This window comes from Pan troglodytes, chromosome 11, assembly GCF_028858775.2.
Source record: "Pan troglodytes isolate AG18354 chromosome 11, NHGRI_mPanTro3-v2.0_pri, whole genome shotgun sequence".
Taxonomy (NCBI): Eukaryota; Metazoa; Chordata; class Mammalia; order Primates; family Hominidae; genus Pan; species Pan troglodytes.
This window is the reverse complement of record NC_072409.2, coordinates 112,860,237-112,882,075: the sequence shown is the minus strand read 5'-3', so window position 1 is coordinate 112,882,075 and position 21,839 is coordinate 112,860,237. Positions and strand designations below refer to the sequence as shown.

Below are 21,839 nucleotides of genomic sequence, written 5' to 3'. Positions count from 1 at the left end.
GCCATAAGAAAACTAAGCAAAATATGTGAAACAATAGCTGTCACACAATGGAGAACAGTCCATGCCAAACTGTGATCTTTAAAAGAAGCTAAACCAATAAGGTCAGTGCTATGATTAACTTGGTTTTCTGCCTTGAGGCACTATCCAGACTTCAGCGTAGGGTGTGGGAAGCAAAATAGAGCAAAATGGTCTTGCTGAGTTAAAAATACAAAGAATGGCATTCAGGGAGGCTGAAGCTGCTGCTGGAATTTCCACAGTGGATCATCAAACAGAAAGGAGTTATATCAAGAAGGAGCTCAAAATATCTACAAGAGGCTCCCCTTACGTTTCTAGCTTGATAAATTCTAAGCAGCACATATATATGGTAAGTTTCCGCAAGTGGACAAAAACCTCTACGGGAAAAGAATAACTTTAAGGAGCTCTAATTTTTCTAAGCTGAACAATTCCCAGAGATAATATAACATGGAGAAAGTTTATAGTTCCAACCAGTCAGTGTGAAAAGACCTTGAACACTTCAGACATACATCAGAAAACACAGTTTGTTCACACTTTAGTAGCATATCTAAACTAGACCTGGAATAAAGATTTCTTAGCCATAGCAAAACTAAAAATAAGCCTCAGAATAATGAAGCTGACCTATACTAGGTAATCTGCCTACCTGAGCAAACCTCAATATTCCTTAAAGGAAGGTTACAAAATCCAGACACTTGATGCACAACATTTAGAATGTCCAGCTGCGATAATCAAAAAATATATGAAAAATTCCCAAGTACATGGAAATTAAACCACTTCTCATTATCCCAGGGGTCAAAGAAGTAATTACAATAGAAAGTAGTATATATTTTGAACTGAATAATAATGATGATGCAACATACCAAAATTTGGTTATATAGATAATCCATGCTTAGTGGAAACCTAATGGTTTTAAGAAATTGTATTAGAAAAAGTAAAAGAATGAAGTTAGTGACCTAGGTTTTCACTATAAGAAGCTGTAACAAAAGAGCAAAGTAAGCCCAAAGAATGCAGAATGAAGAAAATAATAAAAATAAGACTAGAAATCAATGAAATAAAAAATAGAAAAACTATAGAGAAACGAATACAGCCAAATTTGATTTGTTGAGAAACTAATAAAATTGATAAACCCCTACCTACACTGATCAAAGAAAAAAAGAGGAAACATTAATAACAGCTATCAGAAAACAAATAGTAGAAATTATTACAAATTTTACAAAATTAAAAGGATAACATGCAAATTATGAACAATTTTGCCAATGAATCTGACATCTTCGATGAAATGGAAAATTCCATGAAAGGATATAAAATATCAAATTGAAACAAGAAGAAAATCTGAAGAGCCCCATATCTATTAAAGAATTGCCATGAATATTCCCATGAATAAAATTTCAAGCCTCAATAAATTCACAGGTGAATTCTATCAAACATTTAACAGACAAATAATATCAATTCTACACAAAGCACATAATTCAAAGCTATTAACCAAAGTTATAGAAGATTATCATATCAATAGTTTTAAAAAAGTTTGACAAAATCCAATGCCTAATAATGATAAAAATTTTCTGCAAACTAAGGATAGAAGGGAATTTTCTGAATCTGAGAAAGATCATCCACAAAAAAATACAACAAATATTAAACTTCATGGTAGCATACTGGACTTTTATCTATAATTTGGAAACTGTCAGGGACAGTTGCTCTCTTTTGCCTTTTCAATAAATTGCTCAATACATTCAATAAATTGTTAAAAGTACAATTCTCACCAAATTGATCAATCTCAAATATAATTGGATCAAGCATTTTTGTAGAAATTGACAACTTAATTATAAATGTATACAGAAATGCAAAGGACCAAAAGATCCAGAACAATCATGTCAAAGAAGAACTAAGTTCAAGGACATAGACTACCTGACCTCAAGAGTTACTTTAAAGGTAATCCAGACAATGCGATATTGGTATAAGGATAATCAAAGGAACAGAATAAAGTGTTCAAGACTTTTATATGGTCATTTGACTTGAAAATATCTTTTCAGTAAACATTATTAGAATAGTGGGATATCTGTATGAACTAAAAATAATTCTTGGCCTCATACTTCATATCATATGAAAAATAATTTAGATGAATTACATACCTAAAATATAAAAGCTAAAGCTAGGAAACTTCTAGAAGGAAATATAGGACAAATCATTCAGTATTGAAAGTAGCAAAGGGTTCTTAGGACACAGAGAGCAATAAACAAAGAAGAAGAATGATTAATTAGACTTCAAATTTTAAAACTTCTGCTCAACATAAGACAACATTATGGTAATGAATAAGCAACTACAAAGCATCCATAAATTACATATCTGATACAAGCGTGGTATCCTGGATATATACAGAACAACTACTCAATGGACACACAGCCAATTAGTAACAGGCAAACAATTTGAACTCATAAGCACATGAAAAAGTGCTTAACATCATTAGACATCAGGAAAATGGAAATTGAAACTGTAATGAGATATAACTCATATCTCATGAAAGACCAAATGTTAGCAAGAACGTGGAACAACCAGAACTCTCATTCATTATTTGTTGCTGGGAGTGTAAAATGGTATAACCACTTTGGAAAAAAATTCTGGCTATTTCCTGTAAAACTCATCATGCACTTACTCTATGACCCAGGAATTTTACTCTTAGATTTTTGACTCAAGAAATGAAAAAAATATGTATAGAAATATATTGGAATGAGAATATTTATAGCAGCCATATTCATAATAGACAAAATCTGGAAACAGCCTCAATATCCATCAAAATGAGAATAAACAAATTGTGACTATTACTTAGCAAGAAAGATGAACAAATTGCTAATACTTGTAACAACACAGACGAGCCTGAAAACACTATGCTGAGTGACCTTAATAAAGAGAGTATATATTGAATTATTTCATTTATAGGAAGTTCTAGAAAAGACAAAGCTACTCTATGGTGGGAAAAATATCAGAAGAGTGATGATTACCCCTGGCAGAATGGCAGTGGGGAATGACTGGGAAAGGGCATGAGGTAATTTTCAGGAACGATAGTATCTTAAGATTTGTGTACTTCAATGGACAATTTGTAAATTTAACCCCAATAGAAACAAATAAAAATCATCAACAAATTTTGAATTCTAATTAATGATATGCACAATATACGGGGGTGAAACATGCTGACTATTAAAATTTACTCTGAAATTCATGATTAAAGGTAAGGTAGACTGATGGATACACAGACAGATGTATGGATAGATATATGATAAAGAAAGTTCCTCACTCTGGCTGACTCCAGAGTCAGTTTAGAAATCAGTTTAACTTCTTTATCCCAAGATAGTTAATAATAAAAGAGCCTTGGATATTTTAGTTAACCAGAGAAGAATCCATACCATTGCTAGCATTTTACACTGCATATGGATTAACACCATATGTGAGATGGAACAACTTATATCTAAGTTAAAGAAATGACACTCAACCATCCAAGGTTGACCCAAGGCACTGTTAGTTCTAATTTTCTTTATCAGGCTGGAAATCTTTCAGAGGGTGGTTCAGTACTTTCTTAAAATACTTCTACTAAATTAAAGTAAATACTTTAATTTACTTCTCTGTGGCTTGATTTTTATTGCCCAGAGTCAAAAAATGCTCAGTAAATGATTCAAAGACAAAAACAGGATGAAATCATTCTGACCAACACTCAAACTGAAAGTCGCATTTCTGCAAACAACCTCATCTTCAAGGAGAATTGACAACAGTGGTGAAGATCTGGACAACCTTTGGTAGTCTCTCCTGCAGCTTAGGATGAAGGAAGACCAAAAGGAGGGCTAAGAATAAAAACATTATTCAATTAGGAAAAGAGGAAGTCAAATTGTCCCTGTTTGCAGATGACATGATTGTATATCTAGAAAACCCCATTGTCTCAGCCCAAAATCTCCTTAAGCTGATAAGCAACTTCAGCAAAGTCTCAGGATACATAATCAATGTACAAAAATCACAAGCATTCTTATACACCAATAACAGACAGAGAGCCAAATCATGAGTGAACTCCCATTCACAATTGCTTCAAAGAGAATAAAATACTTAGGAATCCAACTTACAAGAGATGTGAAAGACCTCTTCAAGGAGAACTACAAACCACTGCTCAATGAAATAAAAGAGGATACAAACAAATGGAAGAACATTCCATGCTCGTGGGTAGGAAGAATCAATATCGTGAAAATGGCCATACTGCCCAAGGTAATTTATAGATTCAGTGCCATCCCCATCAAGCTACTAATGACTTTCTTCACAGAACTGGAAAAAACTACTTTAAAGCTCATACAGAACCAAAAAAGAGCCTGCATCGCCAAGTCAATCCTAAGCCAAAAGAACAAAGCTGGAGGCATCACGCTACCTGACTTCAAACTATACTACAAGGCTACGGTAACCAAAACAGCATGGTACTGGTACCAAAACAGAGATATAGATCCATGGAACAGAACAGAGCCCTCAGAAATAATGCTGCATATCTACAACTATCTGATCTTTGACAAATCTGAGAAAAACAAGCAATGGGGAAAGAATTCCCTATTTAATAAATGGTGCTGGGAAAACTGGCTAGCCATATGTAGAAAGCTGAAACTGGATCCCTTCCTTACACCTTACACAAAAATTAATTCAAGATGGATTGAAGACTTAAACCTTAGACCTAAAACCATAAAAACCCTAGAAGAAAACCTAGGCATTACCATTCAGGACATAGGCATGGGCAAGGACTTCATGTCTAAAACACCAAAAGCAATGGCAACAAAAGCCAAAATTGACAAATGGGATCTCATTAAACTAAAGAGCTTTTGCACAGCAAAAGAAACTACCATCAGAGTGAACAGGCAACCTACAAAATGGGAGAAAATTTTCACAACCTACTCATCTGACAAAGGGCTAATATCCAGGATCTACAATGAACTCAAACAAATTTACAAGAAAAAAACAAACAACCCCATCAAAAAGTGGGCAAAGGACATGAACAGACACTTCTCAAAAGAAGACATTTATGCAGCCAAAACACACATGAAAAAATGCTCATCATCACTGGCAATCAGAGAAAGGCAAATCAAAACCACAATGAGATACCATCTCACACCAGTTAGAATGGCAATCATTAAAAAGTCAGGAAACAACAGGTGCTGGAGAGGATGTGGAAAAATAGGAACACTTTCACACTGTTGGTGGGACTGTAAACTAGTTCAACCATTGTGGAAGTCAGTGTGGCGATTCCTCAGGGATCTAGAACTAGAAATACCATTTGACCCAGCCATCCCATTACTGGGTATATACCCAAAGGACTATAAATCATGCTGCTATAAAGACACATGCACACATATGTTTATTGAGGCACTATTCACAATAGCAAAGACTTGGAACCAGGCCAAATGTCCAACAATGATAGACTGGATTAAGAAAATGTGGCACATATACACCATGGAATACTATGCAGCCATAAAAAATGATGAATTCATGTCCTTTGTAGGGACAGGGATGAAATTGGAAATCATCATTCTCAGTAAACTATTGCAAGGACAAAAAACCAAACACCGCATGTTCTCACTCATAGATGGGAATTGAAGAATGAGAACGCATAGACACAGGAAAGGGACTGTTGTGGGGTGGGGGGAGGGGGGAGGGATAGCATTAGGAGATATACCTAATGCTAAATGACGAGTTAATGGGTGCAGCACACCAGCATGGCACATGTATACATATGTAACTAACCTGCACATTGTGCACATGTACCCTAAAACTCAAAGTATTATAATAATAATAATAATAAAAGAATAAAAACATTCTCATATTCTAGGAAAAGATTGATTTTTCTCTAGCTATGGTATCAAGTAAGTACCAAGACCAGCTTAAAATCATTTCATCAATGCATGAGAATTGACTGGTAACAGGAAACATGCTTCAAAAGCCAACTAATCAGTAACCACTGAAAGTGAGAAGAATCAGGAGATTCTTCTTTGGATAAGACAGAGGGTCTGGATATGCACAAAACTTACCAGCATGAGACTCAAACTTCAGTAAAGCACTGCTGTACCCCAGAGTAATCAAGATGGACTCCTTCCACACACAGCAACATTCAGTGTCTCTGTTGAGTAAGCATTTAAAGACACAGACGCCACTGGCTATAAAGAGTAAAAAAATAAAAAATAAAAAAAGGATTAGATAAACTCACTTTGGCCTTCGTAAAAAGTATTCACAAGTGTCATTCCTACTTTTCTCTCATGTTCCCAAGATTCCACTTCCGTCTTCTTGATATAATGCCTCCTAGACATATGTGAATATGAGAATCAGAGATGAGAAAAATCTAATCATGGCCAAATACCAATTCTCTGCATGTGGATCAGTGCAAAGCTCAACACTGACTCCTATTTATTGGCTCTTGCCTATATGTCCAGGGCCCCATTGCCCACAATTCTTACATTGCCCAAGTCAATTGTGTGTCTCTTGACAGCATCCCAGGAGAGTTCAGTCTATGTCTCGAAGACATTCTCGATCACCTGTTATTTGCCAGAGCTATCACAACAAATCTCCATTGTGTTATCATTGCCAAGGTTCCTAGTGAAGGCAAGGCAGAGAGTTTAGGCCCAAATATGCACAGCTAGTAAGTGGCAGAACTGGAATTCAAACCTAGGTATTGTTAAAAGAAAAACTTTAAACAAATTAAATCCAACAGTGTTTAATTAAGCAAAGAATCCTTCATGAATCAGACAACTCCCAAACTAGAATAGGTTCAGAGCCACTGTGGCTCTGTGATGTGGTTGGGCAGGATTTACTGACAGAAAACAGCAAAGTGATGTACAGAGAAAGGAACGAAGTGAGGTGCAGCAACAGCTGGATTGATTCGAGCTTGGCTTTGGTCTTATCTGAATAGTTGGTCGCCTGTGACTGGCTGAAACTTGGTGATTGGTACAAGAGTAGATTACAGTCTGTTCACACATCCCATTACGTTACAATTCACCATGTCCAGAGAAACCTTTAGGCTGAATTTACAAGGAGGTAGCTTTAGGCTAAACTGAACAGTATTTGACTCCAAAGTTCATGTTCCTTCTACCACAATGTGCCGATGAAATCATGATAAAGACGGAGCTTAGATAGCTGAGAACTAACTTGCTAAACCTCCTTTTACAGGTTAGACAGGCGTTTAGCATAGTGTGATGTAGCGTGGTAGAAACAGCAATGAACTTGGGGCTTTACTTTTACCTTTGAAAGCAAACAGGAACTTCAATTACCTAATCACACTGAGTCATATTTTTTAATCAATCATGTAAAATGAAAATATTGGTGCTTATTTCATAGGCTTTGGTGAAGACTGAATAATAAAGGTAAAATAATTTCTAAACAACTATTAAAATAATAAGGGATTATTATTATTTCATTCATTTTTAAGATAGATTCTTTTTTTTTTTCTTTTGAGACAGAGTTTTGCTCTCGTTGCCCAGGCTGCAGTGCGGTGGCGCGATCTTGGCTCACCACAACCTCCACCTCCCAGGTTCAAGTGATTCTCCTGCCTCAGTCTCCCAAGTAGCTGGGATTACAGGCATGTACCACTACACCCAGCTAATTTTTTTGTATTTTTAGTAGAGACAGGGTTTCTCCATGTTGGCCAGGCTGGTCTCAAACTCCTGACCTCAGGTGATCCACCTGCCTCAGCCTCCCAAAGTGCTGGGATTACAGGCATGAGCCACCGCGCCCGGCTACCAAGATAGATTCTTAAGTCCTTTCATTCTTTCTTATAAAATCAAATACAGAAAGTGTATTAACTTCAAAACATGATTATATGTAAAATTCTACTGCTACACGTGAGCATATGCACCTTCATGCACACACACTCAACACACACGCACATACACAGAGTTAAGATGACCAAATATTTTCAAATGCTTTCATCTGTTACTTCAAGTGAATGAGTATCTCTTGATGAAATCATTCACAAATATTTTTCACAAAATGTCTTGGCTGGTTAAATAGTGCAGAGTTTTGAAAACATTTTCCTGGCATCAAACATGATTACAGGTTTAAGTATTACAGCCCAGTCAATGTCTCAAAGGCAACATCGCCTCCTCTCAGGGGAGTAACCGTGGATGCAAATGCAGAAGAAGGGACTTTGGGGCTCTTCTAAGTATGTTCTCTTGAAATCATAAGAAATATTTTTCAAGAAATTAGAATTTTTAGCATTTTGCCAACTGTTCCTCCTATGTTTTAGAAGTAGAATAAGATAAAGAAGGGAGGCGGGTTCTAGGCTCCTACTGTGCCTTGTACATACATGACTATTGTAGTCTGTAAGCTCTTTGCTGGCAGTAGTAATTTTACTTTATTTTCAGAATCAACACTTTTTTTTCTGAGTCAAAACTAAAGCACAGTGCCTGATACTTAACAGATATTTGTTGAATCAGTAAAAGCATTTCTCCAGGTATTGGTACCATCCCAGAAGAGATAAAAACCTTCAAAATTTATCTGGTTCAATTTTCTTTATCCAGAAAGGCTCAGAATTTTTGTTTTGGAGTTGTTTGTTTTGTTGTGATTTGATTAAAATATAAATTGAGTTTTTTCCCTATTTTTATAAATTGTAAAATGTCTGTCTATATATTATTCTCTTTTTTCACCTGTCCCTGTCCTCTGTTAACATATGGGTGGAGAAGGTATTTTCAAGCATGCCAAAAAATCCAGAAAATACAAGTAACTACTCAAAAATTTAAAATATACTTATGTAAAAAAAATTTAAATACTTTAAACAAAATTGAAAAACAGTGATAAGCTGGGAAAATATTTTCAACATATATAAAGACTTAATATTCCCAATATGCGATTAGCTCTAAAAAATAAGAAGCAAGCATCCCTATTGAAAAGTCAGTAAGAGGCTGGGTGCAGTGGCTCACTCCTGTAATCCCAGCACTTTGGAAGACCAAGGCTGGTGGATCTTTTGAGCCCAGGAGTTCAAGACCAGCCTGGGCAACACATTGAAACCCCATCTCTACTAAAAATACAAAAAATAACTGAGTGTGGTGGCCCGTGGGGGCTGAGGTGAGAGGATCACCTGAGCCTTGGGAGGTGGAGGCTGCAGTGAGCTGTGATTGGGCACTGCCCTCCAGCCTGGGCAAGAGAATGAAACCCTGTCTCAAAAAAGTAAAAATAAAAATAGAATAAAAGTTAGTAAGAGGCATTAGTAACTAGAAAAATGCTAAGAGCAAAAACAGTGAAAAAACAATCTCAGTAATAATAAATTTTAAAAATGAAGTCTTTTTATCTCATTAAAATTTTAAAAATATATTGATAATATCAAATGTTGGAGAGGATATAAGAAAACAGTGAATGACTATTATTGGAACTGTACATTTCTGTATTTCTGGAATGTATTCTGCCCTTATGAATCAAAATTTAAAATTTATATATTCTTTGCTAGACATTCTACTTATCATTATTTCTTCCAGGCTGTACTTTTTCAAGTGTGGATGGATGCATATTCAAGGATGTTCTTAGAGTTGTTTACTACTAGAAAATTCAAAGAAGCTGAGTCCATCACTTAACACAGTTGGTTAAATCGAATACAGTATACCTCCATGTTCAGGTTGCAGACAGCATTTATCTATCTTAGTAACAATTTAATTTTGTGTTTATCTTCACAGAAAGCTGTTTAAGGCCAGGCACCATGGCTCACACCTGTAACCTCAGCATTTTGGGAGGCCGAGGCAGGCGGATCACCTGAGATCAGGAGTTCAAGACCAGACTGGCCAACATGGCGAAACCCTGTCTCTATAAAAATACAAGAATTAGCCGGACATGATGGTGGGTGCCTGTAGTCCCAGCCACTCGGGAGGCTGAGGCAGGAAATCGCTTGAATATGGGAGGCGGAGGTTGCAGTGAGCCGAGATCGAGCCATTGATTGAACTCCAGCCTGGGCGACAGAGCGAGATTCTGTCTCGAAAAGGAAAAAAAGAAAAGAAAAGAAAGCTGTTTAAAAAGATATTCACCAAAGTGGGACTTGAACAGTGAAAACACATGGACACAGGGAGAGGAATATCACACACCAGGGCCTGTCAGGGGGTGGGAGACTAGGGAAGGGATATCATTAGGAGAAATACCTAATGTAGATGATGGGTTGATGGGTGCAGCAAACCACCATGGCACATGTTTGCCTATGTAACAAACCTGCACGTTCTGCACATGTACCCCAGAACTTAAAGTATAATAGTAATAATAAAAAAGATACTGACCAAAATGTCAACAGTGGTTCCCTCTTGATGGAGAGATTTGGGGTCATTTTAATTTTTCCTTCTATACAGTTCTGTCTTGTTTGAAATTTCTAAGTGACTACTTATTTTTACAATCAGAAAAAAAGATGAGAAAACTATTTTCATTTGGTAAAAAGCAATCAAACAAAAAACAAACTACCATTTAGGGCATTTCACCAGTCTCATTCTTTTAATTTTTTCATTTATTAGATATTCATTGGTACTTCACTTAAACATATTTATTAAGGAATTACTGCATCCAATATTACTATTACTCTGAAGTGTGGTAGCAGGATCACAGCTCACTGCACCTCCCATTCCTGTGCTGAAGCCATCCTCCTACCTCAGCCTCCTGAGTAGCTGGACTACAGGCACACATCGCCCTGTCTGGCTAATTGTTTTTTTTTGTTTGTTTGTTTTTTTTGTTTTTTGGCAGAGATGGGGTTTCACCATGTTGCCCGGGCTGCTCTCCAACTCCTGGGCTCAAGTGATCGGCCTACCCCAACCTCTCAAAGTACTGGGAATACAGGTGTGAGCCACCATGCCTGGCCTAATTCCCATTTTTAATTCTCCCTAAGAATGAACCCCTTCCCATGTCTTTTGCTAATCATTTAACTTCTTGTGTTATATATTTTTTTCTGTCCTGTACTAACCAGGTTAATACATAAAACAAACATTCTAAATGATTTCTGGTAACTAATGGAATCAAGATTAAAGTGCAGCTATTTTAAGGGAAAATATATTATCAAATGAGAAATGTATCTTCTTTAGTGTAAAAAATTTACATTAGAAAAATGAAATATGATTTAAAAATTATTGCAGAACACACATAAATCCAGCAACAAGACACGCCACAACCCTGATGGAGAATGAAGTGGTGGGGACTCTCTCCCAGGTGTCTTAGGCTGAGGCTCAGGGCAACCATCTTTCTATGACTGTATTATTGCTTCTACTAGTATGAATAACTATGAATAACTACATTTGCAGAACACTCTGACTCCCTTTCACAATCATCTCATTTCATCTTTTCGGTGGCCCAACTGGCTGACTGCCTCTGTATATTTACTATCATTTTACTTTTGAACTTTGCTTCCATCAGCAGCACTCTGCTACTTCTTCAAAGGGCAAGGCCTGAGCTGCCAAGTAGCAGGAAAGGAACAAGCAGAAAAAGTCCATGTGCACAGAACTTAGTCAGCTTCAGGAAAGCCCAGAGCCTTGATGAAAAATCACATTTGCCCAGAGGTCTCTCAAAGAAAATTATAATGATGGTGACTCCAGACCCCTTACTCTACCCTCTCCCTCAGTCTCATCTTACAAAACTTCCAAAGGCACACCAAGAAATCCAGGATTCACTCATTTTACAAGTGCAGATGAGTAACCACAGAAAATGCCACGGGGTAAGGTCAAGAGTATTGTCCTTGCTTCTCTTAACCAACATTTCTCTACTTTTTAAATATATACTCCTTTCCTTTCAGCCTATACAAATGCAAAAGTCCAATCTTCATAGGAAAACTACAACACTAGTTGACCAAGAATATTAGATATCAGGCAAAGTCTAGAACAGGGGTTCTACAGAATATTTTTATTCATAAATTATTATACAAAACAGAACAGAATTCATTACCTAATAACACGGTATAGATGCAAACGCTATGCTAAGTGACCCTTTTAATATTTCCCTATCTAGAAATAGGAAGTTAGTCTACCTAAGGACTGTATTTCCTAGAAATGGGTAACTAAAAATAATTACATAGGCAGTACTTATACAGATGGATTAAAGTATATAGATAACTGTGCAGTTATTATTTTTAATAAACAACCACAGAAAATGAATGAAAAGAAAGATTTGTTCCATAATCCAAAAAGAAAGAAACTTCCATAATGCATGATTCAACTCCCAAAAATCCTAATATTAAAATTAGCTATCAATACTAATCATATTACACAGTTTTTTATGAGAGGCGACAAAAAGAGTAATAAATTGCATATTCACAGCTTCTTTCACTCCTCTACCTAGTAAGCAGAATTTTGTTTCTAAGATTAGATTTTAGGTTTTTTTGTTTGTTTTTTTGCTGAAGTGATGATAGTGAAGAAAAACTGAAAATGGATTGAAAGGGGCCAAAAGTTAATAGCAGAGGAGAAATGAAGAGAATGGAAAAATAAACCAGAAAAGAAAGATTTGGAAGAGGTTTTAGAGTTGAGACAAGAGGTTGAGCCAAATATGAGATTACCACAAGAGATGGAAAGAGGGCTTTTAAAGAGCATACGTCAATCTCAAAATACAGATACTAATAATATCGCCACCAATTACGAGTACTGAAATGGTTGTTTGGCTTTGTTATCGGTTTGGTTTGGGAGATTATTTAGGTGAGTTTGAGGTAAACTCATGAGTCCTTTAAATCTGAGTCTATAGGTTAAATACAGGAAGTCAGAGATTTCAAGCATGAGAAGAATTCAGCATGTTGTTGCAGGCTTGAAGACGGAGGGAACAAGGAATGTGGGTGGCCTTTAGATGGTGAGAGCAACCCCAGCTAACACCCAGAAAGGAAATGGAACTTCAGTCTGATAATCACAAGGAACTGAATTCAGCTAAGCACAAGATGAGCTGGGAAGCAGATTTTTTTTTTCTCAGAACCTCCAGACTAGAGCTCAATCCAGCCAGAACATTGAATTCAGCCTTCTGAAACCCTGCAGAGAATTCAGCTACATTTTGCTAGACTTCTGACTTACTGAAACTGTGAGCTAATATTGGGGTATTATTTTAAGCCACTAAGATTGGGGTAGTTTGTTAAGCAGCAGTAAAAATCTGGTACAGGCAGCTAGTCACCAGATTACCTTACAGTGAAGCCTAGAAGTCATACCAATAATCAAAACTTCAAAACTGCTTCTTAGAACCTCACATCAAAATGAATGATCAACCAAAGTATACTACCTCTTTGAGGAAAGCCTCCAAAATGAAAAGAAAAGCAAAAGCAGAAACAGAACTTCAAGGAGACAGGATCAAACAGAAAACAGTAGAGAAAATTTAATATAATTAATATAGAAGCCTTTTTCGTTCAACAGTTGTTTATTAAGCACCTGCTAAGTGTCAGGTAGCATTTTAGAAGCTAAGAAATCAGGAAAAAATATTGTGTTAATAAACTACCAACAGAATGCTATGAAAAAGAAACAAAGCACAAGAAAAACAGTGAATTTTTAAATGTAGCTGAAATAAAACATTCAATAGAAGAATTAAACGGTAAGTCAAGAAAATCACCTAAAAAGTAATAGAACAAGAAGAAAAATGACAAAAAAAAGATGAGAGAAAAGAGAAGAATATTAAAGACTTACTTTTGATGTTCCATTATTCAACCAATAGAAGTTCATTCATTCATTCAGAATGAATGAACAGACAAAGCAGAGGGGAAGAATTTAGCAAAGAAACCAGGAATTTTTCAGAAATCAAGGACACATGTCTCCATATGATAAAGACTCCTCAAGTATCTAGATCAGTGAATGAAAAATTACATATACCAAGGCAAATTGTTGTGAAGTTCAGAGCATCAGAGATAAAATTAAAATCCTAAAAGCCTCCAGAGAAAGAAAAAAGAAAATAGGGCACAGATGAAAGAAATGAAATAGAGTGACAGCGGACTTCTATAGTGACCCTGGAGGCTTGAGGTAAATTGAAGAATTTCTTTAAAATCATAGGGTAAAATAATTTTCTATACCTAATTAGCCAATCAATCATACAAAGGTAGGATAATATATTTCCAGGCATAAAATAATTCAAATGGTTTACCTCCCAAGAACCTTTTATTAGGAAACTGCTGGAGAACATCCCAGTAATAATAACCAATACAGAGAAGTAAGTGGAAAAAACAGAGAGAAGGTTTTTCTCTAATATCCAGTATGAGGAATGAATAATGGAAAGTATCCTGATGACAGCCATGTCACAGGTCGAAGCTTTAAACAAAAAATGTTTGCAAGATAGGAAATTTCGCAGCTGCAATGAAGGATATCTGCATAAGTGCACAAATATTACAATAAAAACATACTGGAAAGGGGCAGGAAGAGAAGTGAGGCTATGAGGATTCTGTGAGGGTGTTGAATTTTCACCCACCAGAGTCATTAGGGAATGTCCAACACTGATAAATCAACAAATATCATCATATTCTTTAGAAAATGGAGTCAACACTAGAAAAAAAGAAAACAGCTAGTTTAGCTAAAAATGGTTGCCTCTAGGGAGTGAACTCAGGAGAAGTGATGGTTCAAAGAACTTCCATTTTTCATTACAAGCTCTAAAGTCCTATTTGATTTTTAATTTCATGTATGTGTTATTTTGAAAAAACAATTTAAATTAATAATAAATAACATCTACTTAGTGCTTACTTTATGCTAAACACAGTGCAAGACCCTTCATGTACATAATCTCATGTAATCCTGAAAACCCTCTGAAATGGGAAATGTTACTCCATTTTTTTATAGACTGTGGATCTGAAGTATCCAGAGATTAATCTCCCAGCCCGGAATTACACAGCTGCTAGTGGATCCATGATTTAAACCCAGGAAGCTTCACTCCAGAGGCCACATTCTTTTTTTTTTTTTTTTTTTATACTTTAAGTTTTAGGGTACATGTGAACATTGTGCAGGTTAGCTACATATGTATACATGTGCCATGCTGGTGCACTGCACCCACTAACTCATCATCTAGCATTAGATATATCTCCCAATGCTATCCCTCTGCCCTCCCCCCACCCCACAGCAGTCCCCAGAGTGTGATATTCCCCTTCCTGTGTCCATGTGATCTCATTGTTCAGTCCCCACCTATGAGTGAGAATATGCGGTGTTTGGTTTTTTGTTCTTGCGATAGTTTACTGAGAATGATGGTTTCCAATTTCATCCATGTCCCTGCAAAGGACATGAACTCATCATTTTTTATGGCTGCATAGTATTCCATGGTGTATATGTGCCACAGTTTCTTAATCCAGTCTATCATTGTTGGACATTTGGCTTGGTTCCAAGTCTTTGCTATTGTGAATAGTGCCGCAATAAACATATGTGTGCATGTGTCTTTATAGCAGCATGATTTATAGTCCTTTGGGTATATACCCAGTAATGGGATGGCTGGGTCAAATGGTATTTCCAGTTCTAGATCCCTGAGGAATCGCCACACTGACTTCCACAATGGTTGAACTAGTTTACAGTCCCACCAACAGTGTAAAAGTGTCCCTATTTCTCCACATCCTCTCCAGCACCTGTTGTTTCCTGACTTTTTAATGATTGCCATTCTAACTGGTGTGAGATGGTATCTCATTGTGGTTTTGATTTGCATTTCTCTGATGGCCAGTGATGATGAGCATTTTTTCATGTGTGTTTTGGCTGCATAAATGTCTTCTTTTGAGAAGTGTCTGTTCATATCCTTTGCCCACTTTTTGATGGGGTTGTTTGTTTTTTTCTTGTAAATTTGTTTGAGTTCATTGTAGATTCTGGATATTAGCCCTTTGTCAGATGAGTAGGTTGCGAAAATTTTCTCCCATTTTGTAGGTTGCCTGTTCACTCTGATGGTAGTTTCTTTTGCTGTGCAGAAGCTCTTTAGTTGAATTAGATCCCATTTGTCAATTTTGGCTTTTGTTGCCATTGCTTTTGGTGTTTTAGACATGAAGTCCTTGCCCATGCCTATGTCCTGAATGGTAATGCCTAGGTTTTCTTCTAGGGTTTTTATGGTTTTAGGTCTAACGTTTAAGTCTTCAATCCATCTTGAATTAATTTTCGTATAAGGTGTAAGGAAGGGATCCAGTTTCAGCTTTCTATATATGGCTAGCCAGTTTTCCCAGCACCATTTATTAAATAGGGAATCCTTTCCCCATTGCTTGTTTTTCTCAGGTTTGTCAAAGATCAGATTGTTGTAGATATGCGGTGTTATTTCTGAGGGCTCTGTTCTGTTCCATTGATCTATATCTCTGTTTTGGTACCAGTACCATGCTGTTTTGGTTACTGTAGCCTTGTAGTATAGTTTGAAGTCAGGTAGTGTGATGCCTCCAGCTTTGAAGTATAGGGAGAGAAGGTAGAGAACTAAGTGGATGCGTTTGCATAGAGGTCAAGATGCATTTTGAAGAGAAAAGCCTTGAACCCCCAGACTCTATTCTTTTTGAAATGCTATATTACCATAATGATTTGCTGGACGAAGGTGGGCAGATTCCTTTGACAGGAAAAGCCAGTGAATTCTCCAATGAGAAATTCACCATGAGGAAAGGGAGAGTCTGGACCAGGGGCATGGGTTCAACAGCAGATTGTGGGGTTTGGCGGTATTCTGATTCTGGCACAGTTTGGCTGAATCTGGAAGCTTCTTTATGTCTGATACCCAGGCATAGTACTGAGCATCTGAGTGCCAGCCAATGAGTTATCACCTTGAGTGTGCACACATAGAGATTCCCTGCATAGCCATGCGGAAATGAGGGGTCTTCAGTTTTTGATATTTGTCAGCTGACAGCTTCTAAGCCCCACCCCTCCATCTGCCTCTTGTGCCCCACATCTAGGTAAACTGATAAGAAAGCCTAGATTATCCCTCCTGATTCAAATAGGCAATCCCCTGCCCACGTGCAGGAACTTCCACCCTGGTCCCACCTCCTGACCACAATAAAAACCTAGGCCAGTCTCCTTTCCTTGCTTCCTTTCAAGCCATTCAGAACGGCTTGAGAGGTCTGCCCTGCTCTTGTCAGAGATCTAAATTACATAAGCGATAAACATTTGCATAGCCTGTTGGTGTATGTGGGGTCGTCAGTCTCAACTTCTGCACAAAACAGCTTGGTAGTCCATCTGCCACTGCAGGTAACCATAACAATTGGATAAAGGCAGGCGAGACTGTGGGGCATCAGCTTTCAAAAGCAACAGCACTAGTACTGGTAGCAATGACAGTCAAAATTGGTAAACGACCAATTTTGAATCAGGCCCTTTGGCTTTCTCATGCTTGAAAGTAGGGTTGGCCAAAGTAGGGTTGGCCCCTCATAATAAGTAAAACCTTGATGTTCTTAGATGAAAAGTGAGAGAGACATTGAGGAAAATGTTTACTTAATGTGGTTAAAAAGAGCCTCAAAATGAGTAAGTGGAAAAATAAAACTGATGTCATTATAACTGAACATCAAGTTAGCAAAGCCAATCTTGTCAGACACTCTATTACTTGAGAGTCACTTGAGAGAGAAGCAGAAGGAATTGCAAGCATTTTGGTTTTTTGCATGCTTCTGTGCCACAGATACCATAAAGGGAACATAATATAAACAGTTTATGGAAGGTAAGTCATAATAGCTCCATGTTACGGATAAAGAAACTGAGACTCACATACATTTGTATAACTTGTCTAAGATCACAAAAGATAGGTGCAGCTGGGAAGACATCCCCTGCCAAAATGATTATGCTCAAATGGATTCTGAAATTCTACCTGAAAATTCTACCATTTAAAATTCATTTTTAGGACTTCCCACTCTTTAAGAACCTTTTCTGTCTAAAACATAAGCTCCTTTCTAGTAGGTTAATGCCTTAATACCTTATGCAAGGGAAGAAGGCTGATGGGTAACAGGGAAGAAAAGTAAGAGGTTACTTGTTAAAACAAAGATAAGTGCTTGAGAACAGAGGAAGGGTGCTGGTGAAATGGCTAAAAAAAGAAAAGAGAAGCTGCTCAGGCAGATGCTGGCTGGAGTATGGTACAGAGAAAAGATGTCCCAGATATGCCCTACCATCCTGGAATGTCAAAGCTCTACTTGACCCTTACAGACAACCTAGCCCAATTTTACAAATGGAGAAACTGAGCCTCAAAGATATAAAATTACTTCCCTTGGTTAATACAGATGTATTGTTAATACCCATGTATTGCAGGACTAGAATGAGGGTTAGCCAGTGCTAGTCTCTATCTCAGGGCCACTTCCGTTCATTTGTCATGCAGAATGATGTCTTCCCTTTAACATTTACTAGATCTAGACTGTGACCAAATCCAATCTAGGTGTTATATGAAAGCTTTTACTATTTGGAGGAAAAAATATTCTATCAAAACTTTAGTCCACTTGCATTTACACTTTAATTGAAAATGTTATTGAGATCAGTAAGTTTATATGCAGCTGTACAAAAGAAATATGAAGTTACTGTGTACATATCACCTAGTTTCCTCAAATGATAGTGTCTTGCAATGGTAATATTTAGCATTTTGCAATGATAACATTTAGTATACTATCACAATCAGGTTACTGACATTTATACTATCCACCAATCTTATTCAAATGTCTTCAGTTTTACTTGTAATCATATATGCATGCCTCCATGTGTATGTGTGTATTTTATCACATGTGTAAATCTGTGCATTCACTACAACAGTCAAGATATTCACAAGTATCCTTTATGTTGTCCGTTTATAACTAAACCACCTCCTTCCCACCCCACCCTACTTCTGTAACCTCTGTCAACCACTAATCTATTCTCTATTTCTAAAAATTGATCATTTCAAAAATGTTATATAAGTGGAGTTATATAGTAAATAACCTTTTAGTATTGTCTTTTTTTCACATATCAAAGTTCCCTGGAGATTCAGCCAAGTTGTTGCATGTATCAATATTTCATTCCTTTTTATTTCTGAGTAGTATTCCATGATGTGGATTTACCACAGTTTGTGGAATCATTCAAATGCTGAACCATTTATCTGGGTCATTTCCATTTTGGGCTAATACTAATAAAATTGCTGTGAACATTTATATACAAGTTTGTGTGAACATAAGTTTCCATTTTCCTGGGATAAAAACCTGAGGGTGCAATTGCTGGGTTGTGTGGTAACCACACTTACAGTTTTATAAGAAACCACCAAATTGTTTTTCATTGTGACTGTGCCACATAACATTCCCATCAGCAATGGGAATGAATGAATGAATGATCCAATTTCTCCATATTCTCAGAAACATTTGGTGTTGTCACTGTTTTTTTATTTTAGACATCCTGATAGTTGTATAGTGATATCTCATTGTGGGTTTAATTTGCATTTCCCTGATGACTTACGATGCTGAGCATCTTTTCATATGGCTATTTGTCACCTGTATATCCTCTTCGGTGAATCTCTGTTCATGTCTTTTACCCATTTTCAAATTGGATTGTTTGTTTTTTACTGTTGAGTTTTAAGAATTCTTCACATAGCCTAGATACTAGCCCTTTGTCTGGTATGTGGCTTGCAAATGTTTTTACTGATTCTGTACCTCATCTTTTCATTATTTTTAATAAAATCTTTTACAGACCTAAAGTTTTTGATTTTGATAAGGTTCAACTTAACAATTTTTCTCTTTATGGATTTGCTTTTGGTGCAAGGTCTAAGAACATTTTGCTTGAATCCCTTGATGTTGTCCATTCTGTGGTCTCATTGCATCTCAACTGGACAACCATGATAGTCTCTCCACTGCTATCTGCTCCTGCCATTGAAAATGAATTCATCCTATGCCAAACTGCCAGATTGCAATTAACGTAGCACAGGTGCAATTACAGAAATGCTGTCCTCAAACATTCAAAGGTCCCCACTGAATATTAAAGTACAATCTCTCCTGCCTAGAATTGTAACCCATGCCCCCTACCTGCCACTTTTTCTGGTTCTGCCCAGCCAACTCCCTTCCCCCTTAACATGTCATATTCTAGACAAAACAACTACTAGCTGCTCTCCAAGAAGCACTTATAATTATGGTAGTGGTAGGGATATGAACTGGGAAGAATGGACTTCTGAAGTGATACATAAAACTCCATTTCTGCCAATGAAAATTCTACCTAACTTATCAATGTCCATTTTAAATGCCACCATCTCCATGGAACTGTTCTTGATTGCACCCAACTGGCATGTGTTATCTCCCTCACTCCACTAAACCAACAGCACATTGCACCTCTATTACAGCAGTTATTTTATTCTCCCATTTGTACCCCAGTCTTATACATTTTGCAAGACGTTGGTCTGCCCAAGGGCAGGAGTTGTGTCCTCCTCATCTTTGATTCCCCTGCAGGACCTGGTACACAAAAAGGACCCAGAATTGTTTAGTTGATTGGAACCACATCAGCAACACTCCAGTTCAGATGCATGTGGCCTATTCACCATATAAAACAAAATAAAAAGGCAAGCTATGCTCATCTTTCTAGCCTCCAGGCCAGCCTTCAGATTTTTTCCTAACCATTCCCTCCTTTCTTCCACATCCTTCCCTCTACACATAACCAAAGCAAAAAGAAGAAAAAGAAATAAATGCTGAAGCTGATGCCACACTGAAATTTTATTTTATTTATTTATTTTTACAGAGTTTGACCCCTGGGTCTGAAAAAAGGCACTGACTCCTGCCAAATTTTGTTTGTTTGTTATATGTTAATTTTCAACAATTTTTATGGGTTCAAGGTAGGTGTATATATTTATGGTATACATGAGATACTTTGATACAGGCGTGCAACAAGCAATAATCACATCATGGAAAATGGAGAATCCATCCCCTGAAGTATTTATTCTTTGTGTTACAAGCAATCCAGTTATACTCTTTGAGTTATTTTAAAATGTACATTTAAAGTATTATTGACTTTAGCTGCCCTGTTCACACTGAAATTTTAAACACCTCTGTGAGCAATATTTTCAAATCAGAAGTAAGTAACTTTTCATTCTGTATTGAGTGCAATAGTGTGCCATGCCTCTAACGACTTCTCTAGGAGCCTACTACTCCCTCGAATTTACTTACAACTCCCATCTTGGCAATTCTTCAACTCCCCTGCAATTCAAGGCAGAAAAGCAACGAGGTGTCAGAGAGTCCATTGTTGCTAGCACTTCCAGGAAAAGGAGTAATAGATCTTTTTCTTTTTACAATCCCAACTCTTTCTTATCAAATACATATCTGTTTTGAGCACATAGATTATAATTTTTAAATGCTCATTGAATTAAACAAGTGAATCAACACAGTCACTGAAGCCTTTTTAGCTTCCTAAACCACATTAGAAACAAAAAGAACAAAAGAGCATTACAGATAACAAAATATCAAAAACTTGGTATTTTTAGTTGACTTTTTAAACACTGGCAAGTGGTTTGGATCTATTAGTGTATAAAAAATGTTTTCCCCATTATAATAATGTATCTAGAAAAAGTGTATTTCTCCATAGGAATGTAAAATTCTTTCTACTTTTCCTGAAATGCTGCCTCTCTCAAATGTAAATGTAGTTTCATTGTGAAAGTCTCTTTAAGATAACCAAGTACTGTAGAGTCTACATCTTGTCTGAGTAGAGTTTTTGTCAGATCAACAGATTTCTCCTTGTGGTTCTAGAAATTATTAACTATCCTCTTGTAGTCACCCACTCAAGGAGAGTTGCTCTGATGTAGATTCACTAGCTATACTAACAAAAAAAGTGGGAGCTGCCAATGAAAAGACATAAAATAACTTCACAGTCAAGAGCTGTTCTAGAAATTCATTTTGGTTTTTGCCCCACAGTAGATATGGTGAAAGCAGACATCTGCAACCTTGATTTGGAGATTGACTCTTACATGCACATGCAACTAACATTTATGAGCATCTGATATAGGCCAGACACTGT

General features: G+C 36.8%; 1 pseudogene; it reads right to left on the bottom strand.

Moving 5' to 3' along the window:
• Positions 1–21,839, bottom strand: part of LOC100614879 (histone-arginine methyltransferase CARM1-like) — a 267,533-nt pseudogene that overhangs the window by 140,536 nt on the left and 105,158 nt on the right.